This window comes from Panicum virgatum, chromosome 4N, assembly GCF_016808335.1.
Source record: "Panicum virgatum strain AP13 chromosome 4N, P.virgatum_v5, whole genome shotgun sequence".
In the NCBI taxonomy this organism is placed as follows: Eukaryota; Viridiplantae; Streptophyta; class Magnoliopsida; order Poales; family Poaceae; genus Panicum; species Panicum virgatum.
The window spans coordinates 3,244,135-3,271,743 of record NC_053148.1 but is presented as its reverse complement, the minus strand read 5'-3'; the positions used below and the strand labels follow the sequence as shown (position 1 = coordinate 3,271,743).

Genomic DNA, 27,609 nt, shown 5'->3' with positions numbered 1-27,609 from the left:
TTCAAATCAAAGAGCCACTCCTCTCTCTCCCTCTCTCAAATCCTAACCAAATCTCTCTCATGCATAAATGAGAGGACCTCCACCCAAAAGAGATGCATAACAGCCCACCACATATATATAGGCGTCTTGCAAATGGCCAAAACACACTTACATAAAGCACATATCCAAATGCCCCTCAGGGGTAAAACCATCCAACCTTTTACTGGACCATCGAATGGACACACCGCCTTCACAATTTTGTTTCATCTCGACGCAATCTTCATGTTGACGCCACATGCCTCCTCAACCGTCATCCGGCTGCACCAAACGCGCCCCTGGTTTTAAGACCCAAACCAGTAAACCTACCTGCTCCCGATTTTGAGGTCCAAACCGACAAACTTGCCACCTCCTATGTTGATGCGTGTCTGGCCTCTGCCAAGCTTTGACATCTTCAAGTTTTTCGTGCTCCCGCCGCATGAGCAGCCTAATCGAACTTGCCATCACCTTTCTCTTTGATTTGACCGACGCCATTTTCATCACAATCTCGCTTTCATGTATTCTTGCTCTGATCGTGCACTATATGTATATCGCCCATGACTCCGCCCAAACTCCTTAGGTCCCTCGGCGCCAAGTCTCCACTTGTCCTTCACAACTGCATTATGCATAGGTGACAAAGCCTCTTGCTTGTCCATCATCACCGTCCATCGCATCCAAACTAGAGCTTGCCCTTCACCACGTGCCGATGGCTATGACGTCGCATTCTACACCTGCACGGCTGCACATCACAAGCCAACAAATATATCAAAAATCCACATAACGTTGTCAATCAGTTATCATTCAAAACCATTAATCCTCACCGTGAAGAAAAACCTTGCAACGAGAAAATAGTAGCTCACGACGACTACCCGGTAGTTGCATAACTATCCGGATTATTCTGAGTCTCCCGACGACTTGACGTGCATTGCCTCGAAGTCGTCTCCTCCCTGGCTCCCTGTGCCTCTGCGCCTTTATAAATGGTCGGGTAGAAGGCCGACTCGCCTAGGCGAACAACGTCTAGACTAGAACCAGAAAAATCGAGACTAAGTCTTTCAAAAAAAAAAAACAAGAGGAGGCAAAGTTCCATCGAGCACGGACGGTGCCGGAGCTGCGGCGCGTCCTCTCGCAGGCAAAGTTCCGTCGGTCGCACCGACGCTGTGCAGCACGTCCCACCGCCGTGCAAGCCAGAGCAGCGCCGGGCACGCTCCGGCACCGCGGACGAGCGGGAGCCCCTGTGGGGCGATCTCCGCTGGCCGCTCGAAGCCGTGCAGGCAGGAGCCGCAAGCGATGGAAGTAGGCGGGCGGTGGGAGCACAGGCGGTGATTTGATACGCGCTAGTTGAGCAGAGGCGATACGTGCGCCGGTGCGAGCACGAGAAGGGCTACCGCCGCCACGACGCCGTCGTTGTCACCGACGAGGAGGCGGGCTGACGGCAAGCGCACGGCGAGGCCGCAGCTGAGCGGCCGGGCGGGGGAGCTGGGGTCGGCGGCAGCCGCCACGCGCGCCAAGGCAGGTGAGCACGAAGCGGCGAGCTGGAGGCAGAGCCAGCCGCACGAGCGGGCAAGCGGAGCTGACGGTTAGCACGACGGAAAACGTCACAGAATGCCAGTTCAAGGTAACGTGTTTCCGTGGTATTTCTCGGAGCGATTTTAGTGGTATTTTATAAAAATCGTCATCTTTTGATGCTACACAACTAATTTTTTATTTTTGTATGGCACCATGCTTAATTACATCCATTGCGACTACCGCTGACGCATCACCCCTTGGCTTCTCCTTGGCACCAACCAAACTGCACAAGCTCCTGATTTTTGTTTTTTAGATGGTAAAATTATTAACATCTTGTTTACACACTTGGGCAAAAGCCTAAATTCAAGTCCTAGGGAACAATGGACTTTATCCTAGGGGAAAATTGGTTGTGCATGCCAAGATTAACTTTAAGCCATTATTTTAGCAAGTCTGGTTAATTGCATGCAGCCAATAAATAAGGACAAGGGAGTTATTTCGCGTCGCAACTAATCTATCAGAGAAAATTAAAATTGCAAAGGAGTTTGAAAAACGACCTAACAGTTGTACATGCTCCAAGGGATTGGTTGTCATTTTTTTTTCTTCTTCTAGTTTACCTAGAAGATACCCCTTAATTATTTATGAAAAGTAGATATAAAAGGAATTTTATGTAGACATTATATTGCCAGTTCAAGTCATATATTAGGAAACCTAGATGGATTCACATTTGGAGAAATTAAAATATAGGTTGAAGTTTGTTAAACAGCAGGCCACTCTGATGGTACAGACCAATAATAAAAAAATGTTAGAACTACAATGGTGACATTTTTGTATCTTGTAAGAAGAAAAATGTAATGACGAAGTATGCATACACGAAATATTAAATCGTCATCGTACCGGCAATTAAATTAGAATGAGTACTAATAAAATAAAACATAAATAACTATGGCTATATGTCTATCTGATACATGCTTCGGCCATACTTTATTATTTATAGGTAAAACGAAATTGCTTCTGCTCATGGCAGCCACACTGATACTGCAGCACAGTACCACTGCAGCTGATTGGGCCGCTGGAGCTGGGAACAGCAGCCTTGCCAAGCCTGGCTGCCGAGACAAATGTGGAAACGTCAGCACCCCCTACCCATTTTGCATCGGGAAAGACTGCTTTCGAGAAGGCTTTGAAGTCTTATGTCCCCCAGATGATGTTCCAATATTAAACACTTCCGGCACACCTCTATTGGAAATCAACCTGAACTTTGGCGAGGCTCGCATTCAGAATAACATATCACAGGCCTGCAATATCACCAAGTTCAACATGGTTTTGGGTGCATCAATTCCAGTTCAACGTTTCTTCATGGTTTCCAGAACCAGGAATATATTCACAGCCATTGGCTGTTCTACCATTGCACTCATTGCGGGGGAAATCCAGACACCCATTGAGGAGGACGGAGGGTTTATTTTCGACGGAATCAGCGCATGTGGGTCATTCTACACTGAGGATATCATCGATAATACAACTAAGGATTGTTCTGGTAGCGGCTGTTGTCAGACTGCAATTCCAAGAAACCTAAAATCGTTCTTCCCGGTCTTCTTAAATAACAGCCTCCTTGGAGCTCAGAACTTCAGTTCGTGCAGCTATGCATTCATCGCCGAGATAGGCTGGTTTACTTTTGATCCTTCCTATGTCACATCGCAAAATCTTCAGAATCAATTTGGGTTCGGGCCTCCCTTGGTTCTCGATTGGGTTGCTGGGAACGGATCCTGTGAAGCCGCCAAGAAGATGGGATCATCGTATCCTTGCGTTGATGCAAACAGTGAGTGCGTCGATGTGCCCAGGGGACCAGGGTATCGCTGCAACTGCTCCACAGGTTACGAGGGAAATCCATACCTAGCCGGAGGATGCGGAGGTCAGTCAGCATGCACCCATCTTCGTAATCGATTACCTGATTCACTTTCTTATTTGTGCTTTATTTGCCGAAGATTGATTCCACTCACCTGTATTTCGACAGGTATAAATGAGTGTGATTACCCATCCATGTATCCCTGCATTAATGGTACCTGCATTAACATTATTGGGAGCTACAATTGTACATGCCAGCTGGAACTCAGAGCAAGGATCCAAAGACCTCACCATGCACTCCAATTTCCGGCACGAACAAGCAGCCTCAAGTGAAGTTGGTCATAGGTATTCCCTCCCCCCTATAGTTTTCCTGTAAGGCACAAGGTCTGTGGGCTGACCCACGGCCTGGTATTTTGACCTAGTCCGAGCACAACATAGCAAGAGGTCAATCGAGCCCATGCTAGGCCTAATTTGAGCTTATGATATCAAATTTCTAAAACCAGATATAGGCATGAGATCCGTGGACCGCCAACCCACGACCCGATATTTTGGTCTGGCTCGAGCACAGCACGTCACAAGGTAATCGGGCCCGTGCCTCGTGCCGTGCTTGGGTCGAGACCTCAGCACCTGCCTGGCAAGGTACGGTTAGCGGCTGGTCTAATATCGCCTGTAATTCTCACCAATCAAACCAAATTTCTACCACCGGCCCACGCATATATACATATTTTCATAACCAAAATCTAACTTTCCATCTCGCAAATCTCATCACCTCTCCCCCTCCGTCTCCTAACTCCTACGACGGCGGTTGCATCCCCTCCTCCCTTCTTCTCATGGTGGCATCGCGCGCCAGGCTACCTCCTTCCCTCCCTAGCGGCAGCGTGGCGCGGCCAGCCTGATCTCCACCTCTCCTCCCCCGCCCACGTGTTCTTCTTATGCCTGCGCGCCGGCACCAGCACTGGAAGCTATTTCCTTCCCAAGTTGCAGTTCGGCCTACTCTCGCCCCTCCTCGCTTTCCTGCGTGCCAGCGCCAGTGCTGGTGCTCGCACCTCCTCCCTTCTCCCAACGGCGATGCGGATGGCATGGCTCAACCACACCCGCCCCTAACGACAGTAGTTGGCAAGATCTGCGAGGACAAGCAGCACCTGCATATGGCTTGCTTGCGCGGGCCAAACAGGCTGATTGGGCCAACACAGCTAAGGCTAAGGCTGTCTCATGTCATGCCTTGGCCGTGGAATCAGCCCATGGGCTGCCATGACATGGTGTGTTTAGAATCCATGCATAAACGGACCATGCTTAATTGGGCTCGTGCTGGGTCGGGTCGGGCCGCCAGTTTGGCTATCTACCACACCAACCCCCCCTCTCTCTGCCCCGAAACCTCGATCAACATCTCCACCTCCAGTTTGGTCGCCGATCGACATCCGCTAGTGACTGGATTCGGCCACTCCATTACCGGATTCGTACCTCCCTTGGCCGGATCTTGTGCGGAGCGGCGTTCCTCCACTTCCTACCAGCGTGGCACCCTCCTACCAACGCTCACGACTGCATCTATGGTGTCTGTGCTTGCCGTGGGGAAGAAAGGGACACGAGCTCCGAGCTGCAGTGACGTCGTTTGGCCACAAGGCTGGCTAGCATGGGCCCTAGGAAATGCTTGGCGCGTGTTGTGGGTTGCCGGCTCGGCTATGGTCTGGATGCTTTGCGACCATTGTATTACTTCTCTTCTATGGCAGATGCTTTGCTGTTGTGTATCTGTTGTTCTAACAGATGCTTTGTCGTTGTGGTCGTGGTCATTGCTGGATGCTCCGGGCGGATGCTTTGCCGTCGCAGCTTCTGTCATGGTGTTAAGGTTTCTATCTCTTGGATTCAGTTGCACATGGTCGTCTAGTTAGGTTTTCAAGGCTGTATCGGATCCTTCTTTTTTCTTACTTTTTGTTTCAGTTTAAATCGCTTATCACTAGCTTGGTGAATTGTTTTCTGCGCTACGAGGGTTCTCTCCTAGTTGGTCGTTTAATTCTTTTTCTCTTAATGAAAAACGTACTCAGGCAAATTCTCGAAGGTGGTCATTGGAATATTCTACACGTACAATATATGTTTTCTATAGGGGAAGGCATGGAGATGGATGGAAAGGCATAGTAATAAACTGATAAAAAATGCATTTCTACAACATTAATGTTTTCTGCACCATCTACGCCATATTAGTATGGCGTAGATGAAAGCCTCGCTGCAACCATAGTTTGTTTTCCTTCTGGCAGCTCATATCCAAACTATGAAAAAAATACTTGCAGATGTAACAATAGGAATGTGGTGTCGCTACAACTCCATTCATCCTAAATGTAATTATAAAATGTAGGATATTTTGATTTGTCCTAAGTTAAATTTCTCTTATAAAACTAAAACAAACAATTTATATTTTGAAATGGAGAGGGTAATAAATAACCTGAAACTTAGGTTATTGGACATTCTTCTTTTTCCCTTTTTAAAAAGTGCATTTTCCCGAAATTTACCCAGTGGCACTACAATGAGTTGATGATGATGTTGATGACATCCTACTTTTAGGTACTTCTATCGGCTTCATCCTCCTCGTCATTTGTATATCTGCTCTACTGATCGTGCGTCAAAAAAGACAGTTGGCAAAAGAGAAGGAGAAGTTCTTCAAACAAAATGGTGGTCATATATTATACCAACAAATCCTCTCTAAACAAATCGACACAGTGACTCTATTCACAACTGAAGTTTTGAAGAAGGCGACACACAATTACGATAGAAGCAGAGAACAGGGCAGAGGTGGCCATGGCACTGTCTACAAGGGTATTCTAGATAATAACAAGGTTATACCTGTGAAGCGATCAAAGATCATGAATGTGGTCCATACCGAAGAATTTGTACAGGAGATTATTATACTTTCTCAGCTTAACCACCGGAATGTGGTCAGACTTGTAGGCTGCTGCTTGGAAGTGGAAGTGCCCGTATTAGTGTATGAATTCATCCCAAACGGAAATCTCTCTCAACTGATCCATGGCTATAACGACAGTAGACGACTGCCTGTTTCGTTAAAAGACCGCCTCCGGATCGCTCAAGAATCTGCTGAAGCGTTGGAGTATCTACATGTTTCCATCAACCACTCCATTGTCCATGGAGATGTGAAGTCCCTTAACATTCTTTTAGACGAGAACTACATGGCAAAAGTGACAGATTTCGGGGCATCAAGGATGCTACCTAAGGATGCAGTTCAACTCGATCATGACAATGGTTCAAGGAACTCTAGGTTACCTAGACCCTGAGTACCTGCAAGAGCGAAAACTTACAGAAAAGAGCGATGTTTACAGCTTTGGAGTCGTGCTTCTAGAGTTGATCACAAGGAAGAAAGCGATATACTTTGACGGCCATGAGGAAAAAAATCTCGCAACATCATTCCTGCAAGCACTGAAGGACAATAGAGTAGAGAATATGCTAGATACTAGCATAACGGGTGTTGGAATGGAGGAATTGTTCCAAGAGGTTGGTGAGCTGGCTTGCCGGTGCTTGAGTGTCAAAGGAGACGAGAGGCCTTGTATGACCCAAGTGGCTGACAAGCTGAAAGCTGTGCGGAGTACATGGAGAGAGGCCTTGCTGCTTCTGCACAATGAAACTGAACAGCATGTAGCTGTGGAGTTGGCTACATCATCTTCGAGTTTTGGCCTGCCGCCAAGCATGTACTTGACGGCAGGAATGATGGGGTTGGATGTTGAAGCGACACGCTAGACGACGTCGGTACTACAGACATGGGATGGGGTATTGGATCATTGGTCTCGAGTTTAGCTTCTAGCATATGGATTGTACTACTACAGATAATTTTCTTCATTTCATTTAATAACGCGGAGTATTGGCTTGTAATCACGTTTATGGTAGCGCAATTATTGTTGTTTGTACATATACACATGTTTGTGTGTTATTCGGTTATTCCTGAAAGTGAGTGTTTAATTTCAAAAGCGTCATGTTTGCTTGTGACTTTGCGAGCCGGGCTGCGGGCCTGGGTCAAGGTTGCATATATACAGCGCCTTTTTTATTTTTATATTTTTTTTAAAAAAAATTACAGAAATATATTTTTGATTTTAGGTTTTACAGTTCTGTACCTCTACCGCCCGGCAGGTGAGCGGTAGGGACCTATATGTAAATAAAAAAAAATTTGCGCAGAGGTCCGTGGAGGGAGCCTGCCGCCCCCCTACCGGGCGGCAGCCCCCTGCCGCCCCACTAGTTGGCGGCAGGGGGCCTGCCGCCCGGCAGGGGGGCGGCAGGCTCCCTCCACTAATATAAAACTCTGTCTCTTCCCCCTGTGCCCTCATTTTCTGCCCACGAGATCAAGATAGGGGAGAGGGAGGGTGAGTGAGGTAATTCCACCGGCGAAGCCCTGCCGGATTTTGGATCCGAACCGTAGGTAACCAATATTTCTCAACTATTAAGGACTTGTTTCTAAAATAATAATGAATTAGAATAGATTTAGTTTTTAGATAGTGAAATATAGAATAGTAAACTTAGAATGACAGTACCTTACTGTTATTGCAGCATAAGGCAATGTCTGTCTCCAATTCTGTTGGATTTTCATGGACCGAAGAAAAATCCAGTATATTTCTTGAGATCATGACACGTCTTGTAATCAGTAAGAAGTTGGATCCATTAGCGGATGGTACGATAGAGATGGTGTTGTCCAAATTAGTTGAGTTTAAATATTTGACATTGTTTCGAGGTATTACAATACAAGATTTAAAGGAATACCTGCTAGAACGTAGGAAGATATACATGAGGGTATGTGAACTAGCGAATCATCAACATGTTATTGGATTCTTACAAACTACTTGTAAGATATGGATGCGGCCAGAGGTGTATGAGATGCACATTAAGGTAACTCTTATTCAGTTCTAATCACGTCCGTTATTTGTAATCCATATTTACGAAATAGTAAAATTATTGTGTAATTATATGCTAGGATTACCCTGAGGACACGGAGTTGATTAACAAATCGATACCAAATTTCAAAAAATTGGTATGTATCTTCGGTGGAGTTATGCCGCAAACTAGACGAAAGAGGTGGAAAAGATCTTCGGGTCATAGTTCTCGGCCTCCGCAAGAACACGTGACCGGAGGTTCGTCAAGTCGTGCTGCACCACCTCGAGCACCTAGTTGTGTTAACTGGGATGACGATATGGATGACTTCATGCCCCCCAAATCATGGCCTCGAACACCTGATGTTCCTCCCCCTTACATGAAAGTAGAACCATAAAAGAGAGAAAGGGAAAGTCAAGAGGTTCGTCAAGTCAAACTGCACCACCTCCAGCACCAAGTTCTGTTAACTGGAATCATGACTTAGATGACTTCATGCCCCCCCAAACCATGGCCTCCAAGAGATGATGTTCCTCCCCCTGTGCGTGACTACCTAGATGATTTCATGAAATAATGTGTAACATATATTGTTCATCGGTCTAGATTGTGAAGCAAATTGTACTGAAATAATTTGGATTCTTCAGTATCATGGATGTGTACTCATTTAGCTATCTTCTATGTGTCACATTATGTGGTGGCTTGTGCTATAGGTGGCGACAAACCATGTGTCCTAGCATTTGGGGCTAACCAATTTGATACAATGAACGAAATATAAATATAACGTTAAACAAGATACCACAATTACATTAAAGGTTACGTTCATTACAACCAAATTCTATAGAAATACGCACTGCCAACTAGTTAAACAAGACATTTAGGCATAGTATATACACAATATACTTAATTTCGTACACACAAATAAATGCACAACTAGATGCGGCGAATTCTTGTAGGTGGAGCCGATCCATCCGTCGGATTCCCGGAAGGTCCAGCCTCGGCAGCAGCATTGGGTACTGAAAGCTGTGGGCACTTCTTGTAAGTGTGACCGTCTGCTCCACACAAGTTGCAATGTTTTTTCTTCTTTCCAGCCTCGGCCTCGTCCATTCCATTCCGGATACGACGTGTCTGCCGTCGGCCTATGCCCCGCTTCGTAGCTACATCAGGGATGAGAATTGGATGGGGATTTTTTTGAGTGAATGGGCCCAGAATACCGATGCCGTATATCTCATGACACCAAGTCTATGCTGCGGCTTCTTTTGTGAAATATTGAGAAACATATGATGCAGCATCTAACCCAGATACAGAACAAGCCGCGATGACATGGGAGCATGGTAAGTGATGCACCTTTGGCTTCTGACATCGGCAGAACACCCTCCCGTCAATGGTTATCAAAACTTCTTGAATTACCCTTTGTCTGCGGACACCCTGTCCGGTCCTGTCCCTGCATGATACCTCAAATCTTTGCTCCTTTGTGCCCATCGATATGACTAAGTGAAATCTAGCCTTTTCATTTTTTTTCTCCATGTACTCATTGACCCTTCTGCAAAAATGCACTCCTGGATCATTAAGTAAGGGAGCGGCTGATGCGTATCGCTCCCGAAAATACCTTATGCATCCATACATGATGAACTCAACAATGCCAACAAGAGGAAATCCACGAACACGACGCATTACCATATTGTAACATTCAGCATGGTTGGTCGTCTCGATCTCATAACGTCTCTCATCTGTGTCATACAGAAGTGACCACTTCTCTTTAGGCACACCATCAATCCACTGTGAAAATGGCTTAGCATGTCCAACTAATGAATCTGTAGAACTTCTCCTGCTGGATGATGAGGCCTGACTCTTAAGCAATTCAGCACTCATGTCATCAATTATACCCCACAAAGCATCAAACTTCCTCTGCTGATTCTGAGTGCACAATCGCTTGAACAAATTCATCAGATCCTTATTCTTGAACCGCTCATAAAAGTTAGCAGCCATATGCCTCACACAACACCTATTGACAACATCTGGCCATATAGGAGGTGAAAATTGACTACCTTCTTGAAGTTGCCTTATAGCTGCAAGTAGACCTGCATGCCTATCACTGATAAGGCAAACATTAGGCCTTCCAACAACAACGTGAATCTTCAGACGTTCAAGAAACCAGTACCAGCTTTCTGTGTTCTCATTCTCAACAAAGGCAAAGCCGATGGGAACTATCTGCTTGTTACAATCAATTCCGATTGCCGTCAATATTATTCCCTTATATTTCCCTGTCAGGAAAGTGCCGTCAATACACAGAACAGGAAGGCAGTAAATGAATACCCTCACACATGCTCCAATGCAGAAGAAAGCTCGCAGCAGAATGCTTGGCCCCCCTGACAAGCTCGGTACACTGTATGTATCAAAAGCACTTCCAGGATTTCTTTGCACAATTGCTTCAAGCATACGAGGTAGGTTGTCATATGATGCTTCATAAGTGCCAAACCTCATCTCAAATACTTTTTGTTTAGCCCGCCAAGTCTTCGCATAGCTGATCACATACTGGAAATTCTGTTCAATGTCCCTAATTATCAATGCAGGCTCATAATCCATTTTGTCAAGAATCACCCCATACATCTTTTTAGCCACGAAAGTTGATATGATATTACGATGATGTCCCACTACACCTGTCAATCTACAAGTATGTGGTGTAACAATTGAACATTCCCAGTGTGTCTTGAACTTTCCCTTGTATGCATGCACTCGCCATGTACAGTCTCTATCTGCACACCTCACCTCGTATTCTTTGCTGCTAGATTTCAGTACTCTGAATTCCTTCCTCAGAGATACAGCCCAGAGCTTCACAGCATCCTTCACATCCTCAATGGTACGATACTTTGCCCCTTGTATGACCTCATTCACTCTGTATTCAAACTCCGGACATCTAATATCTTATACCACTGGATTACCAAAACCCTCTTTACGCCATTCACCTAGCACTGGGAAGCGCTCATCGTCCTCATCGTCCGATGAGTCCCCACATTGCTTTATTATTTGTGCATCCTGGTCTTCTTTCTCCATGTCCTCCACAATTCCAGGTATCCGCTCGTCTTCATCTGCTAAACCTTGTGGTTCTGGTTCTGGTTCTGGAGCTTGCACGTTCTCTTCTTCTTTATCCTCTTCCATCTCTTCATTGCAGTCAGATGTTGTGTGTGTTGACCTTCACCTAAATCATCGGTCTTCTGGTGAATCTGAATTACCATTGCGAGAGGCCACCCACTTTCAAGAGCTGCGTGCATGTAATGTTGTCATTCTTCCGTACTACTTATATGCGTCAACTCCCAGAAATCCCCATTAGCTTCCCAGGAAGTCAAGGTATGAACCGTAAGCAAATGGGTCTTTGAATTCACGTTGAACATCTTGTGAAGGCATTTCCGTATGGACTCAAAACTCCTCTCTAGGGGTTTGTCTAGACTGCACTGTCTTCTTTCCAATGCTGATAGATTTACTCCATAGGAATCATGAGTAATTCTATAGAAGTCACCGTAATGAACTTGAAATGCCACTTTGCTCGACATATCTGGCCATGCAAAGACTTAATTTTAATTAATCTAATATCTACAAATATACTATGCCTTCAATTATAACCACTAATCCGAACCCTAAGTGCTTACAATAATAAAAAATACTAATCATAAAATTAAATATAAAAAATATCTGTAATGACAAAGTTGAGAAATATTGGTTACCTGCGGTTCGGATCCAAAATCCGGCAGGGCTTCGCCGGTGGAATTACCTCACTCACCCTCCCTCTCCCCTCTCTGGATCTCGTGGGCAGAAAATGAGGGCGCAGGGGAAGAGGCGGAGTTTTATATTAGTGGTGGGAGCCTGCCGCCCCCCTGCCGGGCGGCAGGCCCCTTGCCACCAACTGGTGGGGCGGCAGGGGGGCGGCAGGCTCCCTCCACGGACCTCTGCGCAAAAAAAAAATTATTTACATATAGGTCCCTACCGCCCACCTGCCGGGCTGCCGCCCCCCTGCCGGGCGGTAGGGGTGCAGAACTGTAAAACCTAAAATCAAAAATATATTTCTGTAATTTTTTTTTGAAAAATGCAAAAATAAAAAAGGCGCCATATATACAGGCCGACCGAGCACATGCCGTCAGTGCTGCTGGGCCGGGGTCGGGCTGATTGTTTACTCCCGGCCAACCTTTTTTTTAAAAAAAAGAAAGCTACTCCTCGTTGCTAAGGAATGGGTGGTTGCGGCCTTGCGCTGGTTTTCAGCTTTTACGAGGCACTAGAGTGCACATGCGTGCCGTAAGTGTTTTAAAGAAAACTAATGCTCCCTCCGTCCTAAAAAAATAAATCACTCAAAGATGATAGTTCGAGGGTGCAAACCTGACTTTTCTGTATAATTAACACATGCTGGGGGGGGGCGCAGAATTTCAGAGACCCAACGTTTGTCAGAAAATCGAACACCCACTAGTGAAGTGTTTTCAGAATTCCAGCCTTCCAGGGCGCAGGAAGCACAAAAAAGTTTACATGGTTCCAATCCAGAAGCCGCACACATGAGACATGAGCTCTGCTGATCGAGATCCCATGGATCTGAATCGTGGCGGACCCCGTGGGTAGGCCATATAGGCCTAGGACTACCCAAAATTTGAGCAATCTTTTCTTTACTAGTTGATTTCTTTTACTATCCATAATTATTTGAAAACTCTTATAGTTATGTTACCTAATTGTATACTGAATTATACCATTTTGTATCTTGAAGTTTTAACTAGACATACCCTAGATTCAGTCCGCCACTGATCTGATCGCCCGGTGATCAGGCCAGGGCACGCACCGAAACAACGACCTTTGAAACTCAGCAAGCACGTACAGCTCTGATTCAGGATCTGTACATGCATGTCACCTTCAGTCTAGCTCCTCTCGATCGGTAGCGCTCCTGTTGACGGACCAGGTGGCGTCGATGCCGCCGTATGCTTGTCCCACCACAACTTGTCAGTTAACTGTGGGTACGTATGCGCCATCAATGGTTTCGACAGGATTTTGCTTTGCTGCCAAGCAGTGCACGGACTTGGTGGGGGTTTCACACTGATGGATCGTTGTTCAGTATCAAGTAATTAATGGACAGGTCGAACTAGCAAGTCTCGATCTCTGAGTAATTAATTACTTGTATGAGGATTAGCCGCCGGCAGGGAAACATGAAAAACGATCCGGCCACGGGAGTTCAGAATTCAGAAACAAACTTGGGTCTTCCAAATAACAAGAAAATACATGCGCGTGTTACCTAGCTTCTTTGACCAATAAAATAGACAGCTATCATGCTTGTTCACTTGAAAAAAGAAAAGAATTTGGGATGCTTCCATCAACACTGTTGTGTGTGTTTAAAATGTAGCTTTTCATATGTTAAAAAAAATATAGCTTTTCATTCTGCATTTTGACAACCTTAGAACGTACTCATGCAAATTTGTATATTAATCTGAGGTGGAATGATGAAATCATTCCTGTAAAGCAGTATACGGTTTTCTTTTAAAGATATAATGCGGAAACGAATATACTTGGGTACAGTGAACCTTCAAAGTAGCATTATAACTTTTCTTTCTTAGAATGACATACATCATAGCCATCATATTTTCTATATATAGTTTACAAAATTTCATTCTCCTCCACAAACATTCTTGTTTTTATCAACATTTTCTCTTGACAATAAGATCGTGTGAAATTTGTCTAAAACATCATCTATCCACCGAATGGCAACTGCAATAGTAAGAGTGGCATGGGCCAAATAATTTGGCGGGCCTGCTTCGCTCCACGCGGCCCGCTGCTTACCGCTTTGGAAGAGGGATTTTTTTCTTTTTTATATTTTAAAAAAATAAAAATTTCAAAAATATATGTCCATTTTGAATTATTTCAAAAATACCCCCGGTCGCCCTGCCATAGGGCGACAGGCCCTTAGTGAAAATTTTTTTCTTCAAATTTGCAACGAGGTCCCTGAAAAAAAAAGGGGGCCTGTCGCCCCGCCCCCCAACGGGCGACAGGGGCCTGTCGCCTGTTGGGGGGGGGGGGCGACAGGGTGCCTAATTCACCATATGACGCCATTCATTTTGTCATTTGAGCCTAAAAATTCAGGAAAAAAGCCAGCCCTTGCCGACATTCCCTTTGTCATTTGAGCCTAAAAATTCATAAAAAAAACTGGAGTGGTCATTCGAGCTGAGCAGTGGCAACCTGTGATCTCGTACTCGCAGCTAGATACACTATGGTTCCTATTTTGAGCTATTCGAGCGTGTAGTCGTCATCATCGTCGGCAGGATCTCGGCCGCTAACTCCTACCGCACCTAACTTGTCCTTCATTAAATCACGGAAAATAATCGCAAGAACTTCCCTTATTTCACGAGCATCATGGAACCCACAAACATAACAAGTTCACATCAATAGTATCTATAGAAACAAATGACAAGTAAACTAGCACAATCATAAACATCGGATACAAATAAGCGGTCCACAGCTATCTCATTATAAATAAACATCAGAAATACAAACATCAGATATATCTAACCACCCCTAGGGCGTCAGACCCTCTTAGCCCTCTGCTGGGCACGGACATGGCCCTCGGAGTAGGTGAGAACATCCGGAGACCTCACCTGTCGCTCAGGACGCGCAAGGGGCTGCGGTGTCTGCTGCTGAGAGATCCCAAGTGGTTCTCCTCCTAGCTGTGAATACCCTAAGATATCGGGGTCACCTTGCGCGGCAGGCTCTTCTGGAGTCAAGCTGTCGAAGTCGTCTAAGGTGAAGGTCTCGTTATCTGGTCGAAAGGAGGAAGAAGAAGGTCCGGCGCCCGCATCGGGGTAGAATCCTACGCAAAAAAATGTGGATGTTAGCGTACGCTCGTATATGTCGTCATGACATGTAGAAACCGAAATACGAAACATAAACTAACCTGTGTAGACCGGTATCTGTGGCTCCGGTACCATCCCTGGATACGGTCCGCCAACTGGTGCTGTCCCTCTAAACATTCCAATATGGCCGAACGCATTAGCTGGATCGTATCCTGTATGTGATATTAGTAAATATGTAGGAACACTTGATCTAATTTTAAAAAGATATGTACGTTACTGTAACGGCCCAGGTTTTTAAATAGCCAATTTAGGGTAATTAGAACCAAATCATGCATCATGTGCTTGAATTGCTTGAAAAAGGATCTTTTTGTAATTATAAAAGGTTATGTGTGTAATTATGATTTTATGCAAGGTCCTTTCTGTAGTTATATAGAATAGGGTGTGCTATTATAGCTTTGTGGAGGGTGTTTTTGCAAAATTCAGTGCATTTATTGCTTGGCAAGAAACTTTTCAAATCAGCCCATATTTGAAGTGAAATTGCTTGAAAAAGACAAAATTCCTAGAACTCAAATTCCCTTCTATGTTTTAAAAATTAGCTCTTGAATCTTTGGTCAAATAAATTTTTGCACAACATCAAAGTTGTAGATCTTGAAAAGTTGAACAACTTTCATGTTGGGCACTTTTTCATTTGAGCCCTAGATTAATAGTTATCAATGTTTTACAGTTAGGTCCCTGAAATTTTGGAAATTCTGTTTAGGTCCCTATCTTCTTCCCCAGCCTGCCTGCTCTGCTTCCCGCGCCGACCGACGGTGCCACGCCGCCCGCCGCCGCTCTGGGCCGGCCGGAGGCCAACTCCAGTTTCGCCGCCGCCCCACGCGTCACCCCTTGACCCCTGGACCCACTTTCCCCGCGCGCTGGAGCTCCCTCCCTTCGCCACGCCGCCCAGAACCATCTCGCGGTCGCCACCTCGCCGTCGCCGTGGCCCGGCCAAGACACACCCCCAGAGCTCGATTTCTCGTGCGCAGCCGCAATACAAGTACCCCAGAGAGCTTCATCCCTCGTTCTTTTGCCAATTCCCCACTCCCAGAGCTCGGAACGCTGCTGCCGCCCATATCCACGCCGACGAGCTCACCCTCGCCGTCGAACCGCGCCTCCGCAGCTCCTCCGCCCGCGCTAACCCCCTAACGAGCTCCGACGTGAGCCCGTGCAGCTGCTCGACCGCTTTTCCTCGCCCAAACCCCACGGGAACCACCCCGCCGCCGTGCTCCGAGCCCTCACTGCCGCCGCTCGCCGTGGACCGACGTCCTCCGACCACCTCCTCACCAGCCAAGGGTGCCCAGAGGTCCGCGTTGGCCTGCTCGTCGTTTCCCCCAACCCCAACCCCGCCGCCGGCGACTCCTTTCGCCGGATTTGGGCCGGCCATCCTCTCTCTGTTCTTTTCCCCACGGCCAGGGACCCCGAGTTAGAATTGGGAAAAGCCCAGGGGGCTGTCTGCGAAGCTCTAGACTCAGAGGAATAGTGCTTCAAGGACCTCCTTGTAATTTCTAGCAGTGATTTTTGAAATTCCATAGAAAATCGTAGGAAATTCATAAAATAGCAAATCTTGATGTTTTGGAATCCTTGTGTAAAGCTCTTTGCAGTAGAACCATAATATGGTAGGTGTTTGTTGCAAGTTTTTGCTGTGCAAATGATTTTGTGTCACTAGTTAAATAAATACTAGTTCTTTAATCTTTTTCTTATCTCATGCTTTAAAGCTTGTATTGCTCTGAAATTTTTGTGTTAGTTTACTCATGTAACACTTGTTTTGCTATAAAAATTTCATGATCAGTTCTTTGTTGTAGCTATTTATTTGATTTAATCTTTGTTTAATAGACTTTATTCATGGTAAATAGTTTCTGTTCTTAATAAATCATGAAAATATTCCTGAGTGTTCTTCTGGAGTGTGTTAGCTTGTCTAGGAAGTTTGAGCCTTAGTTCATGGCTAGATCAGGGGCTAAAATATAAATCTTGCTAATCTGTTGTCTGTTTTATTTATTTTCTCAGAATTATTTCGGTGTAGATAAAATCATGAAAAATTCACAGTAGATAGATCTTACCTGTGTAGATCTCCTGTTAATTTTTGAGCTTCTACTTTGCTATATTTTAGTCTGTATAATTCAAGCTTGTGCTAGGTGTTGCCTGCATAAATGATTTATTGTGATTAAATGGTTACATGTCTTCATATGATTTTTGTAGGGTAGATTACTTTGTTCATGTTCTGTTTAGTGTAATTTTGGTAGATTGTATTACTATTTGTACTTTGAGTTGTTGATTTATTTACAAACCATGACTTAATTGTATAGGAAATCACCACCACTCATTTTATGAAGTTAGTTAACTTCTTTTGTGCTGTTGATCATGATGCCTTGTGTTGTTAAATTTGTTATTTAACTACTCTATAAACGATTGCCCATGTTTGTTTATAATGTTGTTCTTGCATTACATATAGATACGACTACTTTGTCAGACGGGACGTACGAGTTGATTCCGGAATCTGACGGAGGTGATCTCGAAGCTCAAGTGAACACTGCGGAACTAACTGAAGCCCCGAACCAAAGTTTGGAAGAGCCTAGCGCTGAAATAGTTAGCAATTACCGAGAAGGCAAGCCCCGGACATAACCTATATTTCAAATTATTATCATTTACTGTTATTACTTACTTGTGCATTTACAGTTCTTAGGATTTGAATTGAAACCCTAGATGCATGATCCTAGGAACCTATGTACTGAACACTAGACCTGAGTTCGACTATCTGCTAAGCTTATAGGAACGGTAAAAGTCGAGTGATTGCCTGTCACTCGCGAGCTTTATAGGAATTGCTTGTTTACTTCTGTTATCAATATAAGGACGACGGACGGGGTTGTGTTCGATATCATGTCCTATGTGAGACCCCGTCTGTGTTGATGAACTTGCTAAGGTCGCGGTGTGTGGTAGTGCTGGTTAAGTTTTTGAAAGTACTAGTCACATGCCGTAAATATGGTACGCGGCAAGCCTAGTAGCCGATTGGACCGGGGAGTGGATATACCTCCCACTCTCTCAGTAGGGATAGGTTTTATTTTATGTTGCGCAACACTACGACTTCTAGGGACAAGGTTCGGCCTTGGAGCCCTGTAGTCGGGGAGAGTGGCACTATCCACAAGCCGGAAAGAAAGGTTAACGGTTGTTTGGGAATGACCCGACGGTATTCCAGACGTGTGTGCTAGGTTACCCTTGCAAGGTTGAATTTCGATTCAGAATCGTCCGCCTCTCACGATGAAATGAGACTGCTTGATCTCTTTGCCACACAGAGTAATAAGAGCAACAATATTCTTATTAATCTTGAAGTTTGCTTAGAAGTTTCACCATGAATGGTTAGTAGACGCTTACATAGAATGGTTAATCAACTAGAATCTTGCAGCTAAAACTTGAAAGTAAGGACCTACTCTTTATTGCTTTTCAGCAAAGGAAAACCAGAGCCTTACAAAGCCTTGCATAGTCTAGCTAAGGTGGGCTACTTATACCCGTTGTCGGTTAAGTCTTGCTGAGTATTAGAATACTCAGCCTTGCTGTTGAAACCCTTTTTCAGGTATGACTTTTGAGGATCAGGTCGCTAGCTTGACCTATCCTTGCTCGTTGCCTCCTGGCTGGTCCGTAGAATGGGATACGTCTTCGGCCGGCAATGACTATGACGAGTGATACCCGGCTTGGGCTAGCTTGGTATACTTTTGGCGACGTGTTGTAGAGATCGTGTTTCATCTTCCGTTATTTAGACTCTGAACTTATAATCATGGCTTGTATAACTGCTTTACTTAAGTTGGCTTTGTAATAAGGTTTTCAACTGGTTTGTAATCATTACTATGCCTGTGTTGTAAAAATTTTGGTTGTAATACCTCTGGACTCGCCTTCGTGCGGGGTATGCTTGTTCGATCCAAGAATCGGTGGTTGTATCGGGACGTTACCCGACAGACCAAAAATTGTTCCGTTTGAAGTGCGTTTAAGCTAATGTTGCCTTTATGGTGATGGTTTACGCACTTGAGCCGGGATAATTTAGGCGGTTCTGCCACAGCTGGTATCAGAGCTACAAGCATATACCGGAGGTGTTGGAACTTTAAAAATCACTTTCCATATAAAATTGGAACCATAAAGAATTTCGGAAAACTACGTTGGATTCGTTAAGAGTTGTGTTTAGAACGTAAAGTCCTAGGGAATGTATGGGAATTACTAGGTGGTTATTTTTTTGTATGGTTTATGTTATCTGACTTCCAGCACTTTATATTTTGTCAAACCATACTCACAAGCAACTCTTAATTCTTGTAACGACGCACCTACGTGAGGTAAGATGGTAAGGATCCTCAGTCAGATGAGGGAGTCTGACCTTCCCGTCGGTGATGCGAGCCGAACGCTGCCCTCAAGCAGTGGCTTACTTGAGGTGCTTCCAATATACCGACTATTAGTTGACTATATTGGGAGTAAAGTGTACTCAGTCAGCTGAGGGAGTCTGACCTTCCCGTCGGCGATGCGAACCGAACGCTGCGCTCAAGCAGTGACTTACTTGAGCTGCTGCCAATATACCGATCTCGGTCGACTATATTGGGAGTAAAGGAACTCGTGAATACGCCACTAAGTAGCGTATGTTAACGTTGGCCATACGGCGGAAATTGTATGGCTGCCGCTTCTATAGTGAGCGGTAATGTTTGGGAACGCTTTCATGAGTGCTGGCATGAAAGGTTCATTGGATATATATATATGTTTTGTCAATCTTCTGCAGGTACACTAACCACGATTCGATAAGTTAAGAACGGTTAGAATGTATCGACTAGCTATATAGGGAGAGCCGTATTTATGTATGCCATCGTGCTAACCACGTAAGCCCAACGATAGTTGGCAATTGTTTATCTTGTGAGGACGGTTAGGACGTGCATGCATATTGGTTGATGTTTACTTTGGTTCCTAGTCTGTGAAGTTGTTACATAAGCTTTGTAAGGAATTTCTAGTATGAATCCTCATAGATAAGTGTTAGTGTGCTTAAAACATGAGTGAGTGAAATTTTGATTTTTGGAGCATGCTTGTTAAATGCTTAGACTTTCTTGGTTGAAAAAGATGGTTTTTAGTCATGCCTTCATCCGAAGCCCCATCTTGATGTCTAGTGATCTTTTCATTCCTTAGAATCTCAAATGATGAAACAGTACCACTTGGACTACCAGTTTGGAAGATCTTAATCCTTTTCTACTTGCCAAATCTCTTTATTTGTACATTTCTACGCTGTTTGATGAATACTAAAAATGTTGCAAATTTTGTGACATGGGTGCTCATCAAATTTTAGCCTATTGAATCTGTGAGACTATATTTTTAGTCCAATCACTTCTTTGATCTCTGCTGATTAGCAGCGTAGCACCAGAACCCTGTCTATTCAATCACCGAAGATCCATCTAGAAATCTGCCTCTCTTTTGTATCTGGGAAAAACAAAATTAATTGGCCTAGTATGGGATCTGATCTATAGTTGATCATGTGGAAAGTTTTGTTCGAAAAACGTGTTCTCTAGCTTTTATTAAAGTTTTCCCTAGTTAATGAAAGAATTACGCATTGCAGATGGTGCAAGGGTCACCCAATGCTCCTGCAGGGCTGAGAAGTGCTTGTGATAGCGGACAGCCACTACTGTCCAACCTGGTTGAACTCGTGGCTACTCAGACCAAACTACTCCAGCAACTTGCTCAGAGACAGCAAGAGATTTATCAACTCCTACAGCAACAACACCAGCTAGGGGAAGGGTATGATGTCCCCCAACCTCTGGTTGCAGAATCTCAAGAGCTCAATGAAGGAATAAAGGAGATGAGGGATGTTTACTTAGACTCCCTAACGCCACCATCGCGACCTCCGATGGAACTTAAGGCTCGACAAGCAAAGCGTCGAACTCTCAAGCATGACCAAAGCGACATAGACTTGACTGGGTGGGAAATTACCTGCACGGATTTCATCCCACGTGGTGGTTCAGGCAAAATAAAACGTTGCTTCAATTGTGGGAATCCTAACCACTTCGCTCGACACTGCTCCCAGCCTAGACGACCAAAACGGGGTCAAGATTCTATGCAGAACAACAAAAATAAGGGAAAGAGACAGGATAGTTTACAAGGAAAGGTTGGAGGTACCTCACTATCCGATCTTCTTAAAGATACACCGGTTATGACGGGTATATTCTCTATTCTCAAACCGTCTAGCCCTTACTTTGCATATCAAAGGGAAATCTCATTACCCTCCTTGCTCGTATAACTCTCCTTGAAGACTAAACAGAGTGGCAATCAAGAATACTAGAATAACACGCAGGCTCATTACTAGCATGGTTGTTGCATGGCCATTATTTAAACATGTGCATCAGGGGGCTCAATTACAATTAACATCATATGCATCTGGGAAGGGTTTTGCGTTTATCACCTAACCCTCCGTCTTTCGTTCTAGCCATGCACATTATTTAGGTTGCTATATTTTTACCATGTCGTGGTGTCTGTCACTGACCAATGGTGCCGCGACGGGATCTAGGGCCTCGTGTGTGCTGCAGCCATATGTTTGTGCCACTAGAAGCGCGCTGGTATCTTGGTACGTGTAAGCAATACCCCGACAATCCATTTTTTCGCGACCTGAATATTGTGTTAACTTGGGGTTTTGATTCGGCCAACAAAAACTGTGAGTTTTGGTATATCCTTCTGGGTCACTAACCAGCATTGTAATCATACATCTTGAGGATGCATCATTCTCATGGTCATCGAGCATATGCATCTCGCATCATAATGTTTAATTTAATCAACAGTTTGAGAAAGAATGTCCTTGAGCAAAAACTCACCTTGATATCTTTTCTATCGGGTTTCACCACCAAATTGAGACCTTGATTCTACCAGAACTTAGGTCCTCTCTTCTTTACAAAAATCCTACTATATGTTAGTACTAGAATAGTCCACCAGTCTTTTCCAGCCAACTTGCTGGTGATTGTGATCTCATATTTTATCCACCGACTCTTGCTGTAAAGAATGAAATCCTAGAGCCTTTAGTGTGGAAAAACAATTGATTAGTTCACACAATCGCACAGTAATTCCTCTCGCTCATAAATTCATACCTTGTTTCTTGAACTTTATCTAAGTTCTCAATCCTTATCTACAAAAGATCATATCGTCAACATCAACCTTCTTTATTGTGACTTTGTCCTGTTGGCTTTGATGGTTAGTCTACTCCTCTTCCCTTGAGAGTTTTTCGTTCGGAATCTCGGGACAAGATTCTTTTTAAGGGGGGTAGGCTGTAACGGCCCAGGTTTTTAAATAGCCAATTTAGGGTAATTAGAACCAAATCATGCATCATGTGCTTGAATTGCTTGAAAAAGGATCTTTTTGTAATTATAAAAGGTTATGTGTGTAATTATGATTTTATGCAAGGTCCTTTCTGTAGTTATATAGAATAGGGTGTGCTATTATAGCTTTGTGGAGGGTGTTTTTGCAAAATTCAGTGCATTTATTGCTTGGCAAGAAACTTTTCAAATCAGCCCATATTTGAAGTGAAATTGCTTGAAAAAGACAAAATTCCTAGAACTCAAATTCCCTTCTATGTTTTAAAAATTAGCTCTTGAATCTTTGGTCAAATAAATTTTTGCACAACATCAAAGTTGTAGATCTTGAAAAGTTGAACAACTTTCATGTTGGGCACTTTTTCATTTGAGCCCTAGATTAATAGTTATCAATGTTTTACAGTTAGGTCCCTGAAATTTTGGAAATTCTGTTTAGGTCCCTATCTTCTTCCCCAGCCTGCCTGCTCTGCTTCCCGCGCCGACCGACGGTGCCACGCCGCCCGCCGCCGCTCTGGGCCGGCCGGAGGCCAACTCCAGTTTCGCCGCCGCCCCACGCGTCACCCCTTGACCCCTGGACCCACTTTCCCCGCGCGCTGGAGCTCCCTCCCTTCGCCACGCCGCCCAGAACCATCTCGCGGTCGCCACCTCGCCGTCGCCGTGGCCCGGCCAAGACACACCCCCAGAGCTCGATTTCTCGTGCGCAGCCGCAATACAAGTACCCCAGAGAGCTTCATCCCTCGTTCTTTTGCCAATTCCCCACTCCCAGAGCTCGGAACGCTGCTGCCGCCCATATCCACGCCGACGAGCTCACCCTCGCCGTCGAACCGCGCCTCCGCAGCTCCTCCGCCCGCGCTAACCCCCTAACGAGCTCCGACGTGAGCCCGTGCAGCTGCTCGACCGCTTTTCCTCGCCCAAACCCCACGGGAACCACCCCGCCGCCGTGCTCCGAGCCCTCACTGCCGCCGCTCGCCGTGGACCGACGTCCTCCGACCACCTCCTCACCAGCCAAGGGTGCCCAGAGGTCCGCGTTGGCCTGCTCGTCGTTTCCCCCAACCCCAACCCCGCCGCCGGCGACTCCTTTCGCCGGATTTGGGCCGGCCATCCTCTCTCTGTTCTTTTCCCCACGGCCAGGGACCCCGAGTTAGAATTGGGAAAAGCCCAGGGGGCTGTCTGCGAAGCTCTAGACTCAGAGGAATAGTGCTTCAAGGACCTCCTTGTAATTTCTAGCAGTGATTTTTGAAATTCCATAGAAAATCGTAGGAAATTCATAAAATAGCAAATCTTGATGTTTTGGAATCCTTGTGTAAAGCTCTTTGCAGTAGAACCATAATATGGTAGGTGTTTGTTGCAAGTTTTTGCTGTGCAAATGATTTTGTGTCACTAGTTAAATAAATACTAGTTCTTTAATCTTTTTCTTATCTCATGCTTTAAAGCTTGTATTGCTCTGAAATTTTTGTGTTAGTTTACTCATGTAACACTTGTTTTGCTATAAAAATTTCATGATCAGTTCTTTGTTGTAGCTATTTATTTGATTTAATCTTTGTTTAATAGACTTTATTCATGGTAAATAGTTTCTGTTCTTAATAAATCATGAAAATATTCCTGAGTGTTCTTCTGGAGTGTGTTAGCTTGTCCAGGAAGTTTGAGCCTTAGTTCATGGCTAGATCAGGGGCTAAAATATAAATCTTGCTAATCTGTTGTCTATTTTATTTATTTTCTCAGAATTATTTCGTGTAGATAAAATCATGAAAAATTCACAGTAGATAGATCTTACCTGTGTAGATCTCCTGTTAATTTTTGAGCTTCTACTTTGCTATATTTTAGTCTGTATAATTCAAGCTTGTGCTAGGTGTTGCCTGCATAAATGATTTATTGTGATTAAATGGTTACATGTCTTCATATGATTTTTGTAGGGTAGATTACTTTGTTCATGTTCTGTTTAGTGTAATTTTGGTAGATTGTATTACTATTTGTACTTTGAGTTGTTGATTTATTTACAAACCATGACTTAATTGTATAGGAAATCACCACCACTCATTTTATGAAGTTAGTTAACTTCTTTTGTGCTGTTGATCATGATGCCTTGTGTAGTTAAATTTGTTATTTAACTACTCTATAAACGATTGCCCATGTTTGTTTATAATGTTGTTCTTGCATTACATATAGATACGACTACTTTGTCAGACGGGACGTACGAGTTGATTCCGGAATCTGACGGAGGTGATCTCGAAGCTCAAGTGAACACTGCGGAACTAACTGAAGCCCCGAACCAAAGTTCGGAAGAGCCTAGTGCTGAAATAGTTAGCAATTACCGAGAAGGCAAGCCCCGGACATAACCTATATTTCAAATTATTATCATTTACTGTTATTACTTACTTGTGCATTTACAGTTCTTAGGATTTGAATTGAAACCCTAGATGCATGATCCTAGGAACCTATGTACTGAACACTAGACCTGAGTTCGACTATCTGCTAAGCTTATAGGAACGGTAAAAGTCGAGTGATTGCCTGTCACTCGCGAGCTTTATAGGAATTGCTTGTTTACTTCTGTTATCAATATAAGGACGACGGACGGGGTTGTGTTCGATATCATGTCCTATGTGAGACCCCGTCTGTGTTGATGAACTTGCTAAGGTCGCGGTGTGTGGTAGTGCTGGTTAAGTTTTTGAAAGTACTAGTCACATGCCGTAAATATGGTACGCGGCAAGCCTAGTAGCCGATTGGACCGGGGAGTGGATATACCTCCCACTCTCTCAGTAGGGATAGGTTTTATTTTATGTTGCGCAACACTACGACTTCTAGGGACAAGGTTCGGCCTTGGAGCCCTGTAGTCGGGGAGAGTGGCACTATCCACAAGCCGGAAAGAAAGGTTAACGGTTGTTTGGGAATGACCCGACGGTATTCCAGACGTGTGTGCTAGGTTACCCTTGCAAGGTTGAATTTCGATTCAGAATCGTCCGCCTCTCACGATGAAATGAGACTGCTTGATCTCTTTGCCACACAGAGTAATAAGAGCAACAATATTCTTATTAATCTTGAAGTTTGCTTAGAAGTTTCACCATGAATGGTTAGTAGACGCTTACATAGAATGGTTAATCAACTAGAATCTTGCAGCTAAAACTTGAAAGTAAGGACCTACTCTTTATTGCTTTTCAGCAAAGGAAAACCAGAGCCTTACAAAGCCTTGCATAGTCTAGCTAAGGTGGGCTACTTATACCCGTTGTCGGTTAAGTCTTGCTGAGTATTAGAATACTCAGCCTTGCTGTTGAAACCCTTTTTCAGGTATGACTTTTGAGGATCAGGTCGCTAGCTTGACCTATCCTTGCTCGTTGCCTCCTGGCTGGTCCGTAGAATGGGATACGTCTTCGGCCGGCAATGACTATGACGAGTGATACCCGGCTTGGGCTAGCTTGGTATACTTTTGGCGACGTGTTGTAGAGATCGTGTTTCATCTTCCGCTGTTTAGACTCTGAACTTATAATCATGGCTTGTATAACTGCTTTACTTAAGTTGGCTTTGTAATAAGGTTTTCAACTGGTTTGTAATCATTACTATGCCTGTGTTGTAAAAATTTTGGTTGTAATACCTCTGGACTCGCCTTCGTGCGGGGTATGCTTGTTCGATCCAAGAATCGGTGGTTGTATCGGGACGTTACCCGACAGACCAAAAATTGTTCCGTTTGAAGTGCGTTTAAGCTAATGTTGCCTTTATGGTGATGGTTTACGCACTTGAGCCGGGATAATTTAGGCGGTTCTGCCACAGTACCTGCACTTGGGAAGAACTGCGACGTCGGCCCGTGCACGGTCGACGGACACGGGAATGACGACGAGGCCTGGGACGACCCGTGGCTGTCATCGTACTGCACACGGCTTCCCAAGTTGTGCACTACCTGACGCAACTGATCACGTTGCCTCGACCATGCCTCTGTCTGCTCAAACTGGGTCATTGGGGATCTGGCACGTACCCTCGTCAGGTAAGTCGAGCAGTCCGTCTCCATCATGTTGCAAAGGCGAAACTGCATCCATTCAGTAAAGGTACAGTTACAAACACATAAATTATCTTATGAATATGAACATATATATGCAAATATGATCAAGAGACTCACCGCGCCAGCTAGTGCCTCCACGTGGTGCCGGGCATAGCCATCCTGAGGCCTCGCCTGGTGTGGCTGCGGGTGAGTGTCAACAAAAACCAGACAAGCCCGAGTCCGGGGTAAGTACCAGGTGAGGTAAGCCCTAAAGGAGCTGTCTGTGTGTGGTCCTGTTGGATGGACCAAGTGCTCGTCTGCCTGTTCCCATTGGTCCACCCACGGCTGCATCTTGGTGAGCCAATCATCAAAGCACGGCAAGCCACTCCTTGACAACCTACAAAGTGGACCACGAAGAATCGTTAGATTCGACACGAATGTATGAGTCAAGTTCATTCATAATTACCTGTGGTCCTGGCGACTGACAAGCTCCAACGCGGTGGGCACCGGAAACTCCTGGCGCTGCCCAAACTGTCTCCTGACTATCCAGGGGCAATATGCCTCAACCGCGATGTCATAAACCAGGACGGCGGTAGTAAGCCACAGGCTCGCATTCGCGGAGCAGTGCGAAGACAGGCCTGCTGGTGCACGGGTAGCCACAGCCTCTGGGCTGTAAGGCTCCCAGACAACGTCCTCGGGCGTCAGCATGTCGAGCTCCGAAACAAACTCAGGATATGCGCGTCTAACCTGCGCATGCGCCCAGGACCTCTGCATTCCGAATAAGTAAAATTAAAAGTGCGCTAATGCATCATGTAACAATGAATAACAAAATTAGATTTATCGCGAACGTACCTGACGCCAGATCCAGATAGTTCCCATAGTGGGCCTTTCGTCCTCCTCGTCGCCGTACATGCCCCCGTGGTAAGGCTCGTGGCTGACCATGGGCCGACCAACAGCTGGTCACTCGTACGACCAAAGCTGTAGCAGTAGTGGGCACCCTGCCAGGATAGCGTTCCCATGTGTCTTCATGCAGCCGTCGCAGAGTCCACGGTAAGTGGCTGCAAGTACCGCCTCACCCCAGTTGTAGGGCGGTACGTCCTCGTCCCCATCCGCAATCTCCCGTGCATACGGAAGGAGAATCCTATCGACCGAGTTGCCATGAGTGTTGTTGAACATGATGTAACCAAACAACCAAAGTAGGTATGCCTCCAGCGATCTGGTCACACTGTACTCGTCGGCATCCGCAGCCAACAGGGCAGGCTGCATAAACAAT

At 45.1% G+C, this 27,609-nt stretch overlaps 1 pseudogene; it reads left to right on the top strand.

Annotated features, from left to right (window-relative positions):
• Positions 1 to 1,035: 1,035 nt before the first annotated feature.
• Positions 1,036 to 7,298, top strand: LOC120671480 (annotated as a pseudogene).
• Positions 7,299 to 27,609: the final 20,311 nt, after the last annotated feature.